Here is a 20,434-nt window from a genome sequence, read left to right on the forward strand (position 1 = left end):
CAAGGGCCGGCCGGCCTCCCCCCTTGCTCCTTTATATACGGGGGCAAGGGGGCACCCCATAGACACACAAGTTGATCTATGGATCGTTCCTTAGCAGTGTGCGGTGCCCCCCTCCACCAAATTCCACCTCGGTCATATCGTCGCGGAGTTTAGGCGAAGCCCTGCGTCGGTAGAACATCATCATCGTCACCATGCCGTCGTGCTGACGGAACTCATCTCCGGAACTCTGCTGGATCGGAGGCCGGAGATCGTCATCGAACTGAATGTGTGCTGAACTCGGAGGCCCCGTACGTTCGGTGCTTGGATCGGTCGGATCGTGAAGACGTACGACTACATCAACCGCGTTGTGCTAACGCTTCCGCTTACGGTCTACGAGGGTACGTGGACGAATACTCTCCCCTCTCGTTGCTATGCCATCACCATGATCTTGCGTGTGCGTAGGAAAATTTTGAAATTACGACGTTCCCCAACAGCAGCGGTGCGGTCCAGCCAGATGCGCCCACTCTGGCGATCTCCAGCGAGGCGCGGAAGGTGGAGGCGGGCTCTGGCGAGGCACAGAAGGTGGGGGCGGGCTCTGGCGAGGGGCACGAGGTGGAGAAGGTGGAGGCCGGCTCCGGCGAGGAGGAGGCGGAGCAGAAGGTATCTGCTTATCACTTTTAGTTGGTAGTTTTTAGATTGTAGTGTTTGTGGCCAGAACTTTCTTTGGTTAGATTTGTTGGAGGTAGGGTTTTCTCTGCATTATGGTTTTTCTGTATTTGATTCGTGCAACAATGGTGGACCACATATGATTATTAGATTAGGTTAGAAGTAGCTGGATTGAGGGATGGGGCTTTTTCAGATGCTTATTGGATTAGTAGTGGAATTTTTGCAATTCTTTAGGTGTTTGGCTTGAGGATTAGATGATGGATTAGTCAAATATATACTTCTCTATTGGTTTGGGTTAGTTGTGGAATTTTGTTGTTGCTTCAGAGATATTGACAGCATTGAACATCCTCTCAATGCCGTTGCTTCAGAGATAAAAGCATCTTGGAGTTTTTTCAGATACTTATTAGATTAGTAGTTGAATTTTTGCTTGTTAGATTTTAATTAGTATGAGGTTGAATACCTTATTTAAGGGGGAATTTAAGGTCAGATAGATGTCATATGATTATTAGATCTGCAGTTCAATGCTGCTAACATTTATGATTATTTGATTTGATCTGTGGTTCAATGATACTGGATGGAAACATATTTGATTTGGAATGCATTAATTTTGATGTGCCAATGAATTGATTTAGATGATACAAGATTCATCTATAGTATAATTTGTTGTTGTTTAGGTAAGTAATGAAATTTTAGATGTTTGTTGGAGATGTATGCATTTATAGTTGAAGTTGTACCTAACTAACTACTGCATTATGTTAATATGTGTAGGAGCTTTGCTGCATTATCCCAAAAACAGTAATCTGTGCATATTGAAATTTGTAGTTGGCTTCTGTAATTAGTATATACTATATGTAAAGTGTGAAGTAAACATTCCAAAGCAGGATCCTAGCAACAAAATATACTATACTAGTAAATGGGGCATGCCAATGGCACGCCTCCTGAGCGTTCATGTGCGCACTTATCTAGCTTATGCATATTGGTAGGTCTAGGTTGATCTTTGATCGCATTTATATACACTAAAAGTGATTTGACTATAGGTGAATATGCTTTGCTGACTTTAACCTCATGATAGGATCCATAATTCATTACAAACTTGCTATTATGAGGATCACATGTGCTCCTCTGCGTGGTAAACGTATGTGCGGCAAACCAAGACATGGAGCTCCCTTAATGTTCCTGGACAGCGACGCCGTGGAAGAGACTCGCCTCCTTCCTGGATCTCCTTGTCAAGGGGTAGAAAGGGAGAAAAGTTCATTGTTCACCTAGAGAGTGTATCTGCAAGCACGAAAGTCACTCCAATTTCCTAGGCAATTAGAGAAAATCTGTCAAACAGATTACAGTTAAAGATGAACAATGGTTGTGTTCTTTTAAGATCCCAAGAAGAAAAGAATCATCCGCTTTTAAGATACGAAGAAGAAAAGAATCATCCGCAAGTTCTTGCCGACATAATTAGAACTTCCAAAGCTTTAATATACTTGACAGATCGACATGGTAGAAAACTAACTTGACAATATATTTATCATCCAAGTCAGAGAATGAATTAGTGGACCATGATTAAAACTGCGGATATTTGCATAGAAATTACGACATAATTAGTTGGAAGTTGGAACTGTCAAAAGTATAATCTAGAGTTCACGTATGCAGTCCATTAATTAATATGACAAGGCAGTATAAGCTAGGTCTGAATTCTGATTCCTAAGCTTAACAGTGCCAAAGTACCTATCATTTCGCAGAATTATATGAGTTGTATTAATGGCAAAAAAAGTAGTCCATGAATACAGCAAAAGTAGTTGAATTGAAAGTGAAGCACAGAGCACCACCTAATATTCATAGGAGCTGTTCTTGTCTTGTCAAAAATGTTTCCACTTCAGCTAAAGGAGCACAGGGGCTAGGATCCTGGAGAAATAAACATCACAAAAAACTGGTATTCCAGTTTGAAAGAATGAGTGCAGACTCCACAAATCCCCACCATAAGTAATAACAAGGTAAAGGGAACAACGGGTATTGCCTTCACTAACCGAACTTATATAAACATACATCATGAGCTATCCTTCTTGGAAGAATGATCAGAAGCAGACAAGGATGTGGAGCTCGCCCAGGCCCTATCTTTCGACTCGCTTAACATAAGTACAACATGCCGACAATCTCTCATACAGCGACAGGTAACTACATAGCAGAGCAATTTTCAAGAAATCAATGATCGACAGCAGCTTTATCTTCCAAATCCAGATTAGTGTCGAGGATCCCTGGGCCCAGAGAATTGTCCCTGATGTAATTTTTTGCCCATGTTACAGGATCACCTCCCAGTTATATTTGTTGCACATGTGCACTACCTATTAGCATCTCCAACCGCACAACGCCATAACTGTATGTCAGATTTCTCAGTGTCCATCATGGTGTACGCATATTCTGATCAAATGAGAAGAACTGGATCAGCACTTTGTACATCAGCAAACTAGTAAAAATTCTGAATAAATGACAGTAAGGCAGTGTGAATCCATTGGAGCTGAGAGTAAGGCAGCGCAAATCCATTAAACCAGTAAGACTTATAGGAGTGGCAGTGAGTTATTATATATCTAGTCACAAGATGCATTACACATATAGATAAACACACAATGACCAGACAACTATTTAAAAAATGTGTCACTTTTAGTCAACAGAAGACGACAGGGATAAGCCCTGTCGAGACTCTGAGAGACTGATGAGGGATGTCGCCAGTCCTCGAACCTTTACCCATCCCAACCTTCATTGTGTACCCAGTTGAATTATCTAAGATTGGTTTTCTTATTTAAGGGGTCTGTCTGAGTTCCGATATATTACCTTAAACCCTATCTAATTGTGCCCACAGTATCAGCATGCAGTTCTTAAGAAAAAAACCGAGAAGAATTTCATTAGCATGAAGAAGAAAAGATTGTAGTGATGATAATCCAGGAATTATAAAGTAACCAAGAGTGTTGTAGGAATTGTCCAAAGGTAAGGAAGTATCCCATCGACCAACCTTTTGTTAAGATACCGAATTTGATTATGTATACTGGAATTTAAGTCATTTTGAGTAATAGGTGCAACACAACCTGTTTAAACATTATCTTGATTAATAATTGCAAAAGTATTTAAAGTATAGGAGACCAAACTTGGAAACGTGACAGAATGATATCAACTTTCTGTCAGATACTTCCATTGATGTGTTGTGTGTATGGTTCCAACACCTACAGAATTCCATATGTGTTTGATTGAATGATTCCATTCTAGACCTATATTAATTCTCACACAGGGCTACTCGTTGAACAATCAAGCTAGCCCATGTATATCATGTTTCCTGCAGTGTGTTATATTTAGGACACACATGGCACATGGAAGCAAATAAGGAATTTTGAGAAGCCGGAGAAATTTCAGTTTATATTTACTCTTTTAAGGTATAGGTAAGATGATACTTCAGGATAATCTTTGTCGAGTATATTATATTTTATAATAAACATCTCCACAAGAATGAAACTGTGGAATTAAGCTTTTCATGTTTTCCAAGGGCCTCAATACAAGAACCATGATGCAGTGATATTCTTTTAACCACTCAAATTTGATAATTTGTAATTTTCAATAACAACCTTCAGATAAGTTAAAGTGATGTAGATTTAAGAGCTATACACTTAAACTACAAGGCAACTTATGACTTTACATATAGTAAGTCTTGCTAAATGGTCATGTAACTTTACAGTCTTAAGCAAAACAATGAAAGCGCCCTAATCATTTCAATTTTTAGTGCACAAATGTTCTTTGCTGCTTCTGAAGATTTGGATTTTTATATTATTTTTAGAACGGAAACCATAGGATGGTATGCTACAATCTGACAGTTTCACTCTTTATCGGTGTACGTATCATTATTGTACTATAAATACTGGGGTTGCACCTTTTTCCTTTAGATATTGTTGTGAATATGATTGAGAAAAACCTGGAATATATTACTCTTGATAGAATATTATATTTGTGATAATTATTAATACATCCATGGCATTTGGGAAAACAATAAGTTCACATGGTAATCTCGTTTATTTTAGCGTCATGTAATATCTGAATGACATTTTCATTTTTATTTCCTTGGTATGGATCATCATGGCCACAAACCTGAACCACTTAATATAATCGAGGTACAAATGATCCCTGATCATAGATAGATCAGCTCACCAACCAATGATCCCTGATTCATGGTAATCTCATTTATTTAAGCGTTATACCCATTCAGATAACCCAATGATTCCTGATTCATGGTTTCATATATGAGATTTCCTATCAATCGAGGTACCAATCATAGATAGATCAGCTCACCAACCAATTAATATAATATTTTTAAAAGGTTTCCAATAGAGCATAAAGGCAAACAAATAAGCACAAAGTTGCTCTATTTTCCATGAATAACAAAACAAGGAAATCTTAACATCCTTGACTCGAACATTAGAAATCACAAAAATCAAAATCAAGCAGTGTTGAATTTTCTCGGAACCCAAAGCTTTTATTTTCTTGATTCTGAAAGGAACTCAATGCGCACATTTATCATGTACTAACTCAGTGAAGACCAAATACAAGTACAGTCATCTTTGTTATAGTACCTTCCAGTGAAAAATAAGAGGGAAAACACAATCATGTGGTGAAACCATTGTGGAAGAACTTAATAAGGAAGCAACAAAAGCACACCCTGCAGTACTTTATAGAACAACTTACATTTCCTCCTGGATGCTCTTTCCATGCTTCGTAGTCTGGCCAATGAATAAAATGAGTTGACAGCTGCGCTCTGGTTATTGGTTGCCTAGACGAATAAACAAATGTAATTTTTATAGGAGTAAAAAAATGTAATTTTTATAGGAGTTATAAAACCTATTTGATCTGTCAAAGAGAAATAAATAACAGAGTGACAAAATTTAATGCTGAAATACAAATAACCATGTATCTTCAGAAGAGGAAATATATTTGAAAAATGATCCAGAGAGTTGCCTGGGCATATTCACCCAAACGACCATTGGTAGAAAGAAGCATATATACACATGTAAGTGGGCAAACGGTGTAGTCCAAACAATTGCATAGATACACGCAGACAAGACAGAAAAAAGGTAACAACCTGATTCCATGGCGGCGTTTCTTCTGTGTCCTCTAAAGAAACAAAAGGGCTGCAGCAGCTAGCTCACTGGAAAAAGAATAGTCGCATCCAACTTTGATGTAAGCACAGACGAGACACATGGACAGAAGAAGATCAAGGGATAGAAGAATCACCAACCTGTAAACCAAGGCAGCAAACAAGTTGCAGCAAGATCATCACCTGCAAATAAGAAACTGGAGGACCAGAGCAGCCAGATTAGTCAAAAATCTAAGAGAAAAAGACTAAAATAATGAGCTCCAGAGAACAACGGTCAAGAAATAATCATTCTAATTACTGGACGTAACTTTCCATAAATTATTACAAACTGAAGAAATGGAAATATATCTTGCTTCATGACGTTCAATATATCATATGTGCCTTAAATCCTATAATAATGTAAAAGTAGCCAACCGAGAGAACACAACACATACCTCATGATAGAAGTGAGCTGCGACTAATCATCCTAAACCATGGACATCATAAGTCAAATTAGTAGTAGCAGGACTCAAAATATGCAAATCGAAATGTATTTGCGGTAGAATGTAGGGCATAAAAATTAACACTACGGTTCCATGATGTTTCTACCTAGAGCAATGGATCACACACAGTTTGGGGAAAATTATCTCATCTAGGAGACATCAGCCACAAATACTTGCAGATTGATGTTCTTCCAATTCATAATACGAATGCATGGCTCATAAACACTTGTAGGTCATTGTCTCAAAGAAGTACCTTGGGGTTCTTATATCTAGGGGATCCTTTGGCAATATCAGGCCATTAGACCATTTAAGCATCCTTCATGGACAAGTCGCAAGTGGAAGTCACAACTACAAACAATTTAGAAAATCTAGACGCAATTTAAGGAAGAAGGGAGAGACCAGGTCTACCGTTTACTCATTGTGTAATCATTGACCTGTCATTATATAACCATCTAAAATGATCTGCATTATAGGGCTGCTTTAAAACTGAAGCAAGAAGCAATTAAGATGAAAATGCATTAGAACCATTTTGATCCCATCGATAAATCAAGTAATGTTCAGACTTCGGAGAACACGGAAAATGAATATATAAACATCTAAAAGTTAATGTACCATTTGTACTGGTACTTCAGATTGGACTAAAAAGCAAAATGTTCGACGACATAAGATTGTTTAACAGAATTTCCTTGCAAGAGCACAAACAGATTAGGGCATACATACCCATGAATGGTTGTCCTTTCTTCATATGCAGTGAATTACCAAGATAATAAATAGTGGACATGATTCCAGGTTGTAGCGCTATAAACATGATTGGTACAGCCTCTAGCCCGGGGTCGCTCGCGCCTTGTGTTTACCATCCATTCAACATGAGCTCTATGGAAAATTAATGAGTTATTTCTTCTTAGTAGCAGAGCAAATAAACAACAACTAAAATATAAAGTGGAAAGTAACCTACAATGTTTACATCATATATTGTTACCCATGCCTTCATGTACCACCTTTGCATCATTGCCAAAATAATGTACCGCCTCTCCACACCATATCTGTGAGTGTCTTCGGCGTACAGTTTAGTGCTTAACCTCCAGAATCGCTTGAGTAGAATATCGATGAAAACGGATGAAGATAAAGATGCACTGGTCAGACTGCGATTGCAAATAGTGCATGTTTGTAGCTACATCATGAATTTCATTACATACTCTAGGGTCTCAAGTGCACAACAGAAAGCATTACAAGAGTATGGAGCTTGTGTTTTTTGACTCATCAATAGCCATCCAAACCAAACACATGAACCTAAAATGAACAGGTCAAATAATCTAGCATAAATAGAATATTTCTATTATATGAGATTACCTTCGGTCACTGAACCCAAATATTTCAAGGATACAACCGAAGACACACCGAGCCAAAGAAGCTTTTCTTCTTGTCGTCATCGACGCCGGGTTCTGGCCAGTGTTCAAACAAGTGCCACTCATTCAGCGGCATCTTTTGCAAGTTCAACCTAGAATCCCAACAGGAGGCCAAGCATTACAGAAAACTCATACTCAAAAAAATCCATCTCCTACATCAAATTAGAGAAATAAATTGGAATCACGGACTGCCAACTATAACAAACAGTGAAATAGGAATTTTCTTATATATGACTGAAAGAAGAATAGTTCAACTGCAACACAAAAATGGGTCATGATGCACTCACCTCGGAGATCTAATATATATACCAGATCTGGATGACAACTGGGGCTAATTGAAGACATCAGAGGAAGAAACGACAGAGACGGAGATGAGGGAGAGGCCATGTCTGCCACCCATCCACCTTCGCGGCCCACGGTCTCGTCATCTTACTTGTCTCTCTCCCCGTCCCTTCCTCCTGCGGGCTGCGGCTACCACGTCCGGACGCGCCCTCCTTCGTCTCCCGCAGCCATGCCTTGTTGTGGTCATCGCTTGAAGAAGTAGCCGAGGAAGGAGCCTCCGCAGATCGACGAGAAATAGAAAGGGGACCTGGGGCACCGTGGAGCAGAAGGATCTGGGATGGGAGAGGCGACGGCGGCGGCGGCCGAGGGGTAGCGTGGGAGAAAGGGGACCGCTTGCGTGCTGGAGTAGGAAAGGGAGCTCAGGGGGCAACGTAGTATCTGGGAAGTTTTCCCCTTTCTTTCTCGTATGCCTAGACTAATACCCAGCAGACAAGTGGACCAACGAGACGAAAATACTTCATCGACAGAACAGTAGCTCCTGCCGACGTGGACCGCGCGAGGAGGTGCCCTTTGCGCGACGCTTAAAGGGTTTAATGTTTCCATTAAGTAGTGTGGGGGGAATTCCCTCAAAAGAAAAGTGTTGGGTAAATTCAGGGAATGTCAAGAATCCAGCTTGCATTTTCATTAGCATTTATGAAGGAAATAATTTGTCTTTTGATTGATTGCTTAGATTCTTTATTTATAAGGAAAGCATTCACTTGCAACATACCAATGTGATTCACATTCACAATTTTGTTTGTAATGACATTCTGTTAACTGCAATTCAATTCATTGTAATTGATGTGCTTGTTTGACAATATAGCAGAAGGAGGAGGATCTTGTGGGCAACAAGAGGAAGTGGGACAAGACTGGGTTCTACCCATATGACTCTGATGAAGATGAGCCGTACGAGGTAAGGCCTAGTTGAAATGCTATTTGTGATTGAGTTAGTACTACGTGTTTATATGTTTTTTGAATGCATAATGTATTAATGTCAGACATTAATGTGTGCAGTATGAATCTGGAGATGATGTGGATGAGGGGAACGTCGAGTCCTTTAAAGAGGAGGTGCAGAAGATCAGAGCCCAAGGATCTGCCATGTACTACAACTAGAGGAAGGACAAGTACAGGTGCCCCTACTGCAGCAAGCCCAAGCACAGGTCTGGGTTGCAGGAGCATTTGATGGAGCATTGTCGGGCTACATCCATCAGCAGTCATGACTACAAGATCGGGGCTCAGCATTCTGCCCTCCACAAGGTCCTGAATAACCCTAACCTCTAGTCGTACATCATGCTGATCATCAGAAGCAGGAAGCCGTACTCATCATCACTATATTTTATGATGTTTTACTTTTGGAAAGCTGCATCTGGGTCTGAACTGGTTGGAAACTACCTCTATTAACGTAATGTAATGTAATGTATTGTGTGTGTGAACTGGATCTGTGGTGAACTTCCTGGTACATGTGGTGGTAACTTAGAATGCTATCTATATGTGTGGCCTTAACTTTATTGGTGGTGAATGCTTCCTAAATATTTAGTTGTTATTTCAATGGTGCAATTATCACAAATGGCGCTTCAGTGTTGCTTCAGACATGCTAACTGTTCTATATGGTAGTGGCGTTTCAGTGTTGCGCCAGGTTGTAGTATGAAATGCTAACTGTTCTATATGGTAGTGGCTGGTCTCTAATTGGACCGACATGTTGAACTAGTATCAATGGTAGAGGCGTTTAGTTGTGCGCCACATCCAATAGTTCACATAATTAATTATCCAAAGATTAAGGTATCAAACCCTTGGTCATACAAAGCAATATTTCGTTCCTAAAAATTAAGGTACTTCCACATTCAAACTAACTAATACTACAAATTCGAAGGAACTACTTAATACATTAATAGCACATAGGAGGGAAGTAGCCCTGGTCCAATGGCTTGAGAAAGGACGAACAAAAGCTGAAAGAAGAAGGATCAGCCAGTAGCAGCACCATCAGCCTCCCAGCCTCACAACTTCAGCCAGCCTGGTGAACTCCAGGTTTTTTCCTGCAAAACAAACATGGGATGTTGGAGGCAAGAAAATAAATTTGCCAGGAATCTAATCACAAGGAATGCTAGTACAAATGATGGTGAACAAAACATCCAACATGAGCAAATTCATAGGAGTTATAGATCCATGGATACCATCAAGAAAAAATGCTCAGTTTTAATTCTGACACAAGACTTGGTGAAAACATGCATATTCATATCAGCAACATTGATATGGCATCTTTGCAAGCTTGGGTCAGTGACTTGTCTTGTGTTTCATGGCATGACAACAATTTTAACAATAAATAGACATGAAATTGACCGAAACTCATGTACAAAGTTAGGCCATATGATGCATGGATTAATTCACAAATAAATGACAAAATGCCAACTATGTATAGAATTTGCAGTACTGAAATATTTCAGTGTATACCGGTGTGTACTGAAACTGCAGTACTGAAATAATTCAGTGTGCATCGGTGTGTACTGAAATTGTAGTAACGAAATATTTCAGTGTCTACCACTACAACATTGTACCGAAATATTTCAGTGCCTACCGGTGTGTACCAAAATATTTCAGTGTCCACCACTACAACATTACAAATTTTGCCTAGGGCAGTACCGAAATATTTGAGTGCCTACCGGTGTGTACCAAAATATTTCAGTGTCCACCACTACAACATTACAAATTTTGCCTAGGGCAGTACCAAAATATTGCAGTGCTTACCGGTGTGTACCGAAATATTTCAGTGTCTACCACTAGAACATTACTAATTAGTCCTAGGGTTCATATGATGCCTAGGGTTCACATACATCATAATCCATCCTCCAAATCCATGTACTCAAATATTCATGCAATTCATTGAGATTAAAATGCCATATAGCATTCCCTCTCTGAGCTATTACGATCAGTATCACCACGATGTAAGCACGAGCAGTAGGAAGATGAGGAGTGGGGAAGCTTACTCTAAACATAGCTACCGCCTCCGTTCAGACAAGGAGAGCGGTGAGGGAAGCGTGGAGAACGGCGGCGAACCGAGGTCGCGACCACTGTCCTCCTCATCTTGCTCTTCGGAGTCTCCGGTGACTCGGTTGGAGGCTGCACAATCTGCAACGGCACCTCGTGCACGGTGGGTTCCTGATCAAGTGGATGCTCTACCCTGGATCTGAACGCCCACCACCTCTGCCTGGTCCACTTGCTGGACGAATTGGCCTGGTCCATCGCCCATAGGAGGATCTCGATCTTGTGAATCGGTTGTGCGGGCGGGGGGAAAAGCTTTGCCCTCTCCCTCTTCGTCAAATTCTTGAAAGTGGCCATTGCCGTCGAGCTCATCTGCCTTGTGTTGTCAAACCAAGAACGGATCTCCCTCAACCTGGCCAACTTGACCTGGTCACCGCCGGCGATCTACACGAAGTCGGTGTTCTCGCCGCCGGCCATCAGCTCGATCTGCCGATTCTTGCTTCGATGGAAGAGGGGATGGGGGTGGGGGGGTTGCCTGAGTGGAGCAAAGTTGCAGCAGCGAGAAGGAGGAGATGACTGCGGTGGACTTGGAGGAGAGGGAGGAGATGACCCAAGTTGTAGCACCATGGTGGCGGTTTTGCATTCGACGAGAGGGGCGGCGCGTGCAAATTTTCCTAGGACTAAACTGTCCCTATATTAAAACGCGTCCCCACCTTGTCACGAGTACCGGCCCCACTCGTTTTAGTACTTTCGCGTACTTTCATCGGAGTACTATCCAGTACTTCGTATTTGTCTGCCGTTAGACCAACAAGAACAAACGGTTCTAAAAAAGCCCAACCACTCTAAAAGTTATATCACAATTAAGGCATAACTTCTGTTTCAGAAAAGAATAACATAACTTGACTCAGATTGGCTTATGTGCACTGGGCAGACCTGATGATAACATTTGATATACGTAGTTTGGGTTCCTTGCCTCATTATACCCATATGTTTTTGTTGAGAATCACACGCAACACAAAAAGCAGAAGACATCCCGATGAATTCAGTCTGCAATAACTTTGCAGATCTGTAATAATCCTGCTATATATGCTACTTGGAAACATAGCAAAGAGTACTGCATAGCAATTCCATCATGTGATTCAGCAAAACTTCTATAAATGGGATGTTCATTTGGCATCATACACCTGGAATGGAAAAGTTCTATTGATCCATGCTGACGCAATTTCGACACCTGTTGTAAGAACTTACACTTGCTCCTGGTCGTGTAATACGTTGACTAAACAGCTTCCTCTTTTTACCAGGGTGGCTGTGATGAAGAGATTGTCCTGTTCCTTTATAGGGGACACGTGGACGAGGAGACTATCAGGCTCTCCAAGGGAAGGAAATGGGCCTGCGGGACCATGGCGAGCTGATCAAGCTGCGTGAGGTCCCCTATGACCAGCTCTGGCACACGACGTCAGATGCGAAGGCGCTCTCGGCAATAGCTATGTACGAGATGGGCACCAATAGACTGCGTAAAGCTTCATCAGTTATGCTTATCCTTCGTCTAGGGAACTTGCATGTTCAGCAAGCATGTCCCAAAGACAAAGAAAGGCTATTCTCCTCTCACTTGGATGACACGGATGCTCTAGAACACCCTAAGTCCCAGATTTCCAGCTCTATATACCAACGAGATTTTCTGCATCCATGCACATCCAGGGACATGTTCTAGCAGTGTTTAGTTTCTTGAAAATCTCTTGTGCCCTGTAATTTTTCTGTATCAGATTTGTCCCAGTCTGCTACTCTGGTATTTGCATCTTGCTTGTTACCAATTCTGCTCAGCTTGATGAGTGACATTTTGTTGTGATCGTGGTGCAGGGTGCTAGCTTTCTAAGAACTGGGATTTGAGCGCACAGATTCGCGATGAGCATGATGTCCTGGTAGAATGTAGGGATGCACATAAGTCCTTTGGGGACAAGTGTGTACTGCAAGGCATTGTCAGCTTCAAGGTGAGTCCTTGTAGGAGCCTGTGCATTTTTCACCCCTTGCTGATTGTTCTGGTTCCATACCTATCATTCATGTTGCATCTTAATTACTAGGTTTTCCTTTGCATGTTCAGATTATTCCAAAGAGGCACATTTTCACCTTGCTTGCCGATTGTTCTGGTTCCATACCTATCATTCATGATGCATCTTAGTTTCTAGGTTTTCCTTTGCATGTTCAGATTATTCCAAATAGTGCCTAAACTCTTAACTTCTCTAACTGTTGATATTAGGAGCCAAAATAAATATGTTTCAGTCTAAAATATGTTTGTTTCTTATCTGTATTTGGTGTAATAGTGTGGCCCTTTTAAATGATTCAACGGGATTTTTCAAGATATGCTAGAGGTTGTAACGAGAGATACAATGGACGACTTCCTAGGTACAAATGTTGTTTTAAGCATGTGCTAATATCATCGACGATGATGTATTGTACCCTGCTAGCTTACTGTTTAGAGCTCATCCTATGAGGAGCTTATATTTGTGGTTTGTCATTGCTTCTTTTACAACAGACAGTATTTTGGAGTCCAGTAATGGGGGTTCATATGGAAGGATGGAGGGCATGACAACATGGGATCAAGTATATCAGTTATTCCAACCATCTAGAGCTATCAAGTTTCTGCTGCAAGACACAGAAGCTTGGAGATTAAAGGATTTTATTGAACGACTAACTAAAACTTCTAAAATTGTGTCTGTTAATTTTATGAGGTGCGCTATTTCGTAATTGGGGAATCAATTGTTGACCAAGTTGCTCCATTCTAATTCCTCCTGATAATTTTATTCTTCTCGCTCCGTTTTTTGGGTGTTAATGATGCTGGTTGTTTTCCTATTGTCTAAAGATATAATCCTTACTCCAGGTGAAAAGGCTGGAACTACTACTCACAGTGAAAGAATCTGCTATGGACGTTACTTCAAATCTTGAAGCCAAAAGGCGTCTTACCTTTTTCACCAACTCTTTGTTTATGGATATGCACAGTCACTGGATATGCATGATCCTCGTAAAGTCTGAAACACGCTTTCATTTTTTGTAAGTCCTTATATATAACTTGCACATTAATTTTACCAACCTCTTTTGACCTTGCACGCATCACACTTTTTCTCAAACTGTGGTCAAGTATATATGTATATCTACTTGAGTAATTATTTCTGTAAGTTGCAAATTGAAATTTAGTACTAAAACGGTAAGGTTGTATTAACTCTTTCTTTTCTTTTCATCTACTTTTGATTCATATTTCGGTTATTTTCTGTTACTGATGATAAGATTTTATTTTGTGTGTAGTTCATTGACTCCTTATTACGATGAGCATGTCCTTCTTTCTAAAAGAGCTTGAGGAGGTAAATGAAGATGGTATTTCCACTCTGTTCTACCTATAGAAAATTTACCCAGGTTAAGGGAAGAGGAAGAACATTTTCTCTTTGGCCAGTCACAGATAATAAAGTATATTCTGAAGAAACATGTCATTTACTGTCTGTCTATGCTTATGTATGCAGATAAAGGGATGATAAATGAAGATGATGTTTCCATTCTATTTTACCTACAGAAAGTTTACCCAGGTTGAGGGAGAGGAAGAACATTTTCTCTTTAATCAATCACAAATAACAAATTATATTCTGAAGCAACCTGGCATTTACTGTGTGTGTCTATGCTTATGTATGCAGATGAATGAGCTTCCAAGAAAGGGTTCATTGGGAGGAAGGACTTAAAGAAAATGAAGAACCACTGAAGGAAGAGCTTCGTCCATGGGCTTTGGATAAAGAGGTCAAACGGTAATTTGAACAGGTACTATTGGTTAACATTATTTTGTTGATTTAAGCTACATGTATCACCCAATAATGCTTAATCACGTGATTAATCTGAAAACGCATGAAGTTCACCTATGTGTTATCATGCCAGCAATTTGGAAATGACAAGTGTTGTGGTCATTCTAATGTCCGTGTAAGTGTAGCTCCTTTAATCTTATTAGATTTGCGCCATGCTCCATTTCTGTTCAATAATTGAGCACACAATGCTCTTAAACTTACTTAAATTGTGAAGGAAGCTTAAGATATAGCTTCCACAAGCGTCTTGATGTAGTTAAAACTTAAAACGAATGAAGGGAAATTCGGGGATGTAGTTTGCTCTGCTTCATTCTATTTTTAGTTCAACTTTAACAAATGATTCCTGATGAATATTCTCTCTTTACTCTTTACCTTTATCATTTTGGCCGATTTGTGCCAACACTGACAACCTCCAGTTACAGTACATATCCAGAGTCTTTTAACTTCTCTTTTTAGCTTTTGGTTTTCAATTCTGTTACATAGGAATGGTGGGTTTTTCTTTTATATTTGTTGTTTAAGAAAAGCTAATAACTACTCATATTATTATGAGTGTTGATTCCATTCAATACAAATGCTATTAGGCAATTTAAATCTCAGTGAATGTGGCATTTCAGTATTTCACTAAACATGCGCTCAGATTTCTTCCAGGTTAATAGTATGAATTCTATTGGATTGGACCACCAGAAAATATTTTACTTGCAGTTCCCATTGTTGCAGATATTGGTTCTTCCTAAATTTATTCATTAGGTAGTCAATGCTTTTCTTATTACTACAGTTTGCTCATAGCCAGATTCTTTAATAGCCACCTTAGTACTTATGAAGTTATTTGTTCTATTTCAGGCAATAAGAGCATACCTCCTTTGTTGCAATGTTCAAACCAGAATGAGGCATGATTTTGGGATCATCTAGTGAAACTTTTGAGTTCTACCATGTATATTCTTGGGTGCTTTTGTACCATGTATATTCTTGGGAGCTTGGATTTAGGACCTGTTCAGATCCTCTCCGCTCCACGACTGCAGCTCCCGGAGCGGAGGGAGCGGTAGCACAATTTGACGGAGTGGCTCAAACCGAGCTCCTCCTTTCCTCTAGAGCGCGGAGCAGAGTTTGAGATTGGAGAGATTCCGAACAGGCTCTTAGTATTAGACCTGGAAATTCTACATAAATACAAATGATGTGTGGATTTTCCTGTTGAAACTGCTTCTGTATAATAATAATCTCTGGAATGACATTGTCAGTAATGCATTTTTGCTGGTACTGTAACGTTTGAAAAGTGCGGCCACCTACCTGGCATTGTGCATGCACTCCTCTCAGAGATATGCAGTGTCACTTTTGTTCCCTATTTCAGCAAGTGTATTAGACGAGGAAAACGGGCGCTCATTTGGACTGTATAAACACGTTAACAACTATATCAACATGATTAGTACGCAGAGTCATGCCCAGGAGGCGCGCGAAGGGCGCGCCCCAACCACTAGTATGTATCGGACGTTGCCATGTATCATCGCCTACTAGAAGTTAGTGGTCTTTGTTTGGATTGGATCAATCAATTTCTCGCAAGTATTGCTTGCAATGAAAAGTTGAAGTTCTAAATACAAAGTTCATTGCTCAAGATATCACAAATTTTAGGGGTTTATCTTCTCTCTCAAAATTGAAGAATATGTGCAGCTAGCATACAAATTTCTCAAAATCAATAAGAGATAGCATAGTCAAAATCAAATAGATGACTAAATGCTTTGGTCTCGCACTTCCAAGATAAGATGATTTGGCTAGGTCAAGTAGAAATGTGATATGTTTAATTACATATGGTGAGAACATAAACTTGCTAGCTGCACATATTCTTCAATAAGCCCGGCTTCTGTACAACCCCCTTCACTAAACGTATAAAAGGGCAATATGGACCTTTGGCACTCAAACTGTCAACCTTCTAGTGTACTTACACACCATCTAATCAACTAGGAAAGCAACATTGCTATGCCTAGTTACTTTGTTTTTTCTTCTTGTTGTGAGTCTTCTCGGTGAGGTTTCTCCCTTTTTTATTTCCATTTTTGTCTTATCTTTTCCACAAGCTTAAATCCGTCATTTTTCAAATCATGAACCTTTTCAAATTCGTAAAAATCCATGAACATTTCCTTAAAATCGTGAACTTTTTCAAATTCCATGTTTTTTTAAATCGTTGAACTTCTCCAAATTCATGAACTTTTATTAAAATAAATGAACTTTTGCCAGTTTTGCAAACTTTTTCTAAACTCATTAACTTTTTTCAAATAGATGAACCTTTTTGAATTTCAGTACCTTTTCCAAATTCATGATTTTTTTCTCAAATCGATGAACATGAATTTTTTCCAGTTTTGCCAGTTTTGTGAAATTTTTCTTTGGCATTTGCTTAAATTCACAATTTTTATAAAAAAATTATGTAGACATCTCAAAACAAATGTTTGTGTCTTTCAAATTGTTCAAAATGTGAACATGTTTTGAAAAGGGAACAATTATAAAAACCTTGATCAAAATTTGACAACGCAAACATTTTTTCGAATTTCTGAACATTTTTTGAATTGTTGACCATTGATCAATAAATATGAAAAATTGGAACCTGAACAAAAGTTAGAAATGCTGAACATTTTCTGAATTTTTAAACCATTGACTTATAATTATGAAAACATCCAAAAATTCCAAATATTTTGAGCATGAATTTTTTTGAAAATTTGAACATGAAATATTTCGAAATTATGAAGATTTTTTTTAAATTCTAATTTTTTTTAATTTATGGAGAATAGAAATATTTAACGAATAGACAAAAAAATTCAGAGTAAACGAAAAAGAAACAGAAAAAAGAAAATAGGAGAGAAGATAAAAAGAAAAAGGTAAAACAAGGTTTGGCAACCTCCTAGAAGGTTCCCAAAACCGGGGATGCTATTTTTTGCAACATTTTTTAGTGAACTCTTATATACCAATACCAATACCAATACCAACTATAATAAAGCAAGGTGCGTTTCTCCAATTTTATCATACGTTCACTATCGAAAAGATTTTGTTCTATCCAAGGTGGTACTAAATTTTTCTGTGTTTATCTGTTAGATAAGCAAAACAGTTTTGTTTTGAATTTTGTACGTGGGTCGCGCACGCCGCAGCCCAGTAAAGCAAGCCCATTGGTTCCTGCGCATGCATCTGAGAAACACTATTTACCGCATCGGGCCGCATACAGTTATAATTTTGCACCATATCCAATAGAGTGCGATTACGACGTTCGGACACACTGTTACGCTGAGGTGTTCCAGGCGGCGTGAGTTGTGAAACGATTCCACATTTCCTTAAGTGTGTACCAAATTCGTGACTTAAGTATTCTCCTCCACGATCTGATCGTAGGAACTTTATCTTTCGGTCACGTTGATTCTCTACCTCATTCTGAAATTCCTTGAACTTTTCAAAGGTTTCAGACTTGTGTTTCATCAAGTAGACATATCCATATCTACTCAAGTCATCAGTGAGAGTGAGAACATAACGATATCCTCTGCGAGCCTCAACTCTCATTGGACCGCACACATCGGTATGTATGATTTCCAACAAGTTGGTTGCTCGCTCCATTGTTCCGGAGAACGGAGTCTTGGTCATTTTGCCCATGAGGCATGGTTCGCATGTGTCAAATGATTCATAATCGAGAGACTCTAAAAGTCCATCAGCATGGAGCTTCTTCATGCGCTTGACACCAATGTGACCAAGGCGGCAGTGCCACAAGTATGTGGGACTATCGTTATCAACTTTACATCTTTTGGCATTCACACTATGAATATGTGTAATACTACGCTCGAGATTCATTAAGAATAAACCATTGACCATAGGGGCATGACCATAAAACATATCTCTCATATAAATAGAACAACCATTATTCTCGGATTTAAATGAGTAGCCATCTCGTATCAAACGAGATCCAGATACAATGTTCATGCTCAAACTTGGCACCAAATAACAATTATTAAGGTTTATAACTAATCCCGTAGGTAGATGTAGAGGTAGCGCCGACGGCGATCACATCGACCCTGGAACCATTCCCGACGCGCATCGTCACCTCGTCCTTCGCCAGTCTCCGTTTATTCCGCAGCTCCTGCTGTGAGTTACAAATATGAGCAACGGAACTGGTATCAAATACCCAGGAGTTACTACGAGTACTGTTAAGGTACACATCAATTACATGTATATCAAATATACCTTTGGTGTTGCCGGCCTTCTTATCTGCTAAGTATTTGGGGCAGTTCCGCTTCTAGTGACCCTTCCCCTTGCAATAAAAGCACTCAGTCCCAGGCTTGGGTCCATTCTTTGACTTCTTCCCGGTAACTGGCGCCGTCCTTCTTGAAGTTCTTCTTGCCCTTGCCCTTCTTGAACTTAGTGGTCTTAGTGACCATCAACACTTGATGTTCTTTCTTGATTTCAGCCTCTGCTGACTTCAGCATTGAAAATACTTCAGGAATGGTCTTCACCATCCCCTGCATATTGTTGGGTTTCGTAGTAATTTCAAGAAATTTCCTACGCACACGCAAGATCATGTGATGCATAGCAACGAGGGGGAGAGTGCTGTCTACGTACCCAACGCAGACCGACTGCGGAAGCGATGACACGACGTAGAGGAAGTAGTCGTACGTCTTCACGATCCAACCGATCAAGCACCGAAACTACGGCACCTCCGAGTTCGAGCACACGTTCAGCTCGATGACGATCCCCGGACTCCAATCCAGCAAAGTGTCGGGGAAGAGTTCCGTCAGCACGACGGCGTGGTGAAGATCTTGATGAACTACAGCAGCAGGGCTTCGCCTAAACTCCGCTACAGTATTATCGAGGAATATGGTGTCAGGGGGCACCGCACACGGCTAAGGAACAGATCACGTGGATCAACTTGTGTGTCTTTGGGGTGCCTCTACCTCAGTATATAAAGGATCCAAGGGGGGAGGGGGCGCCGGCCAGGAGGAGAGGGCGCAGGAGGAGTCCTACTCCTTCCGGGAGTAGGACTCCCCCCCCAATCCTATTCCAACTAGGATTCCCCAAAGGGGGAAAGAGGGAGAAGGGTGGCCGGCCACCTCTCCTAGTCCTAATAGGACTAGGGGAAGGGGGGAGGCGCGCAGCCCTTGTGGGCAGCCCTTTCACCTTTCCACTAAGGCCCATGAAGGCCCATATGGCTCCCGGGGGGTTCCGGTAACCTCCCGGTAACCCGGTAAAATCCCGATTTCACCCGGAACACTTCCGATGTCCAAACGTAGGCTTCCAATATATCAATCTTTACGTATCGACCATTTTGAGACTCCTCGTCATGTCCGTGATCACATCCGGGACTCCGAACAACCTTCGGTACATCAAAATGCATAAACTCATAATGTAACTGTCATCGTAACCTTAAGCGTGCGGACCCTACGGGTTCGAGAACAATGTAGACATGACCGAGACACGTTTCCGGTCAATAACCAATAGCGGGACCTGGATGCCCATATTGGCTCCTACATATTCTATGAAGATCTTTATCGGTCAGACCGCATAACAACATACGTTGTTCCCTTTGTCATCGGTATGTTACTTGCCCGAGATTCGATCGTCGGTATCCAATACCTAGTTCAATCTCGTTACCGGAAAGTCTCTTTACTCATTCCGTAATACATCATCTCACAA

The 20,434-nt window shown here is 40.4% G+C and overlaps 1 long non-coding RNA gene across 1 annotated transcript; it reads right to left on the minus strand.

Moving 5' to 3' along the window:
* Positions 1–2,492: 2,492 nt before the first annotated feature.
* On the minus strand, positions 2,493–6,378 carry LOC123133643 (uncharacterized). Its single transcript, XR_006465332.1, has 5 exons — positions 6,202–6,378; positions 5,909–5,964; positions 5,753–5,818; positions 5,359–5,443; positions 2,493–3,054 (listed from the first exon to the last, which is right to left on the minus strand). It is a non-coding gene; the product is annotated as an uncharacterized lncRNA (long non-coding RNA).
* Positions 6,379–20,434: the final 14,056 nt, after the last annotated feature.

Source organism: Triticum aestivum, chromosome 6B (genome assembly GCF_018294505.1).
Source record: "Triticum aestivum cultivar Chinese Spring chromosome 6B, IWGSC CS RefSeq v2.1, whole genome shotgun sequence".
NCBI classification, from domain to species: domain Eukaryota; kingdom Viridiplantae; phylum Streptophyta; class Magnoliopsida; order Poales; family Poaceae; genus Triticum; species Triticum aestivum.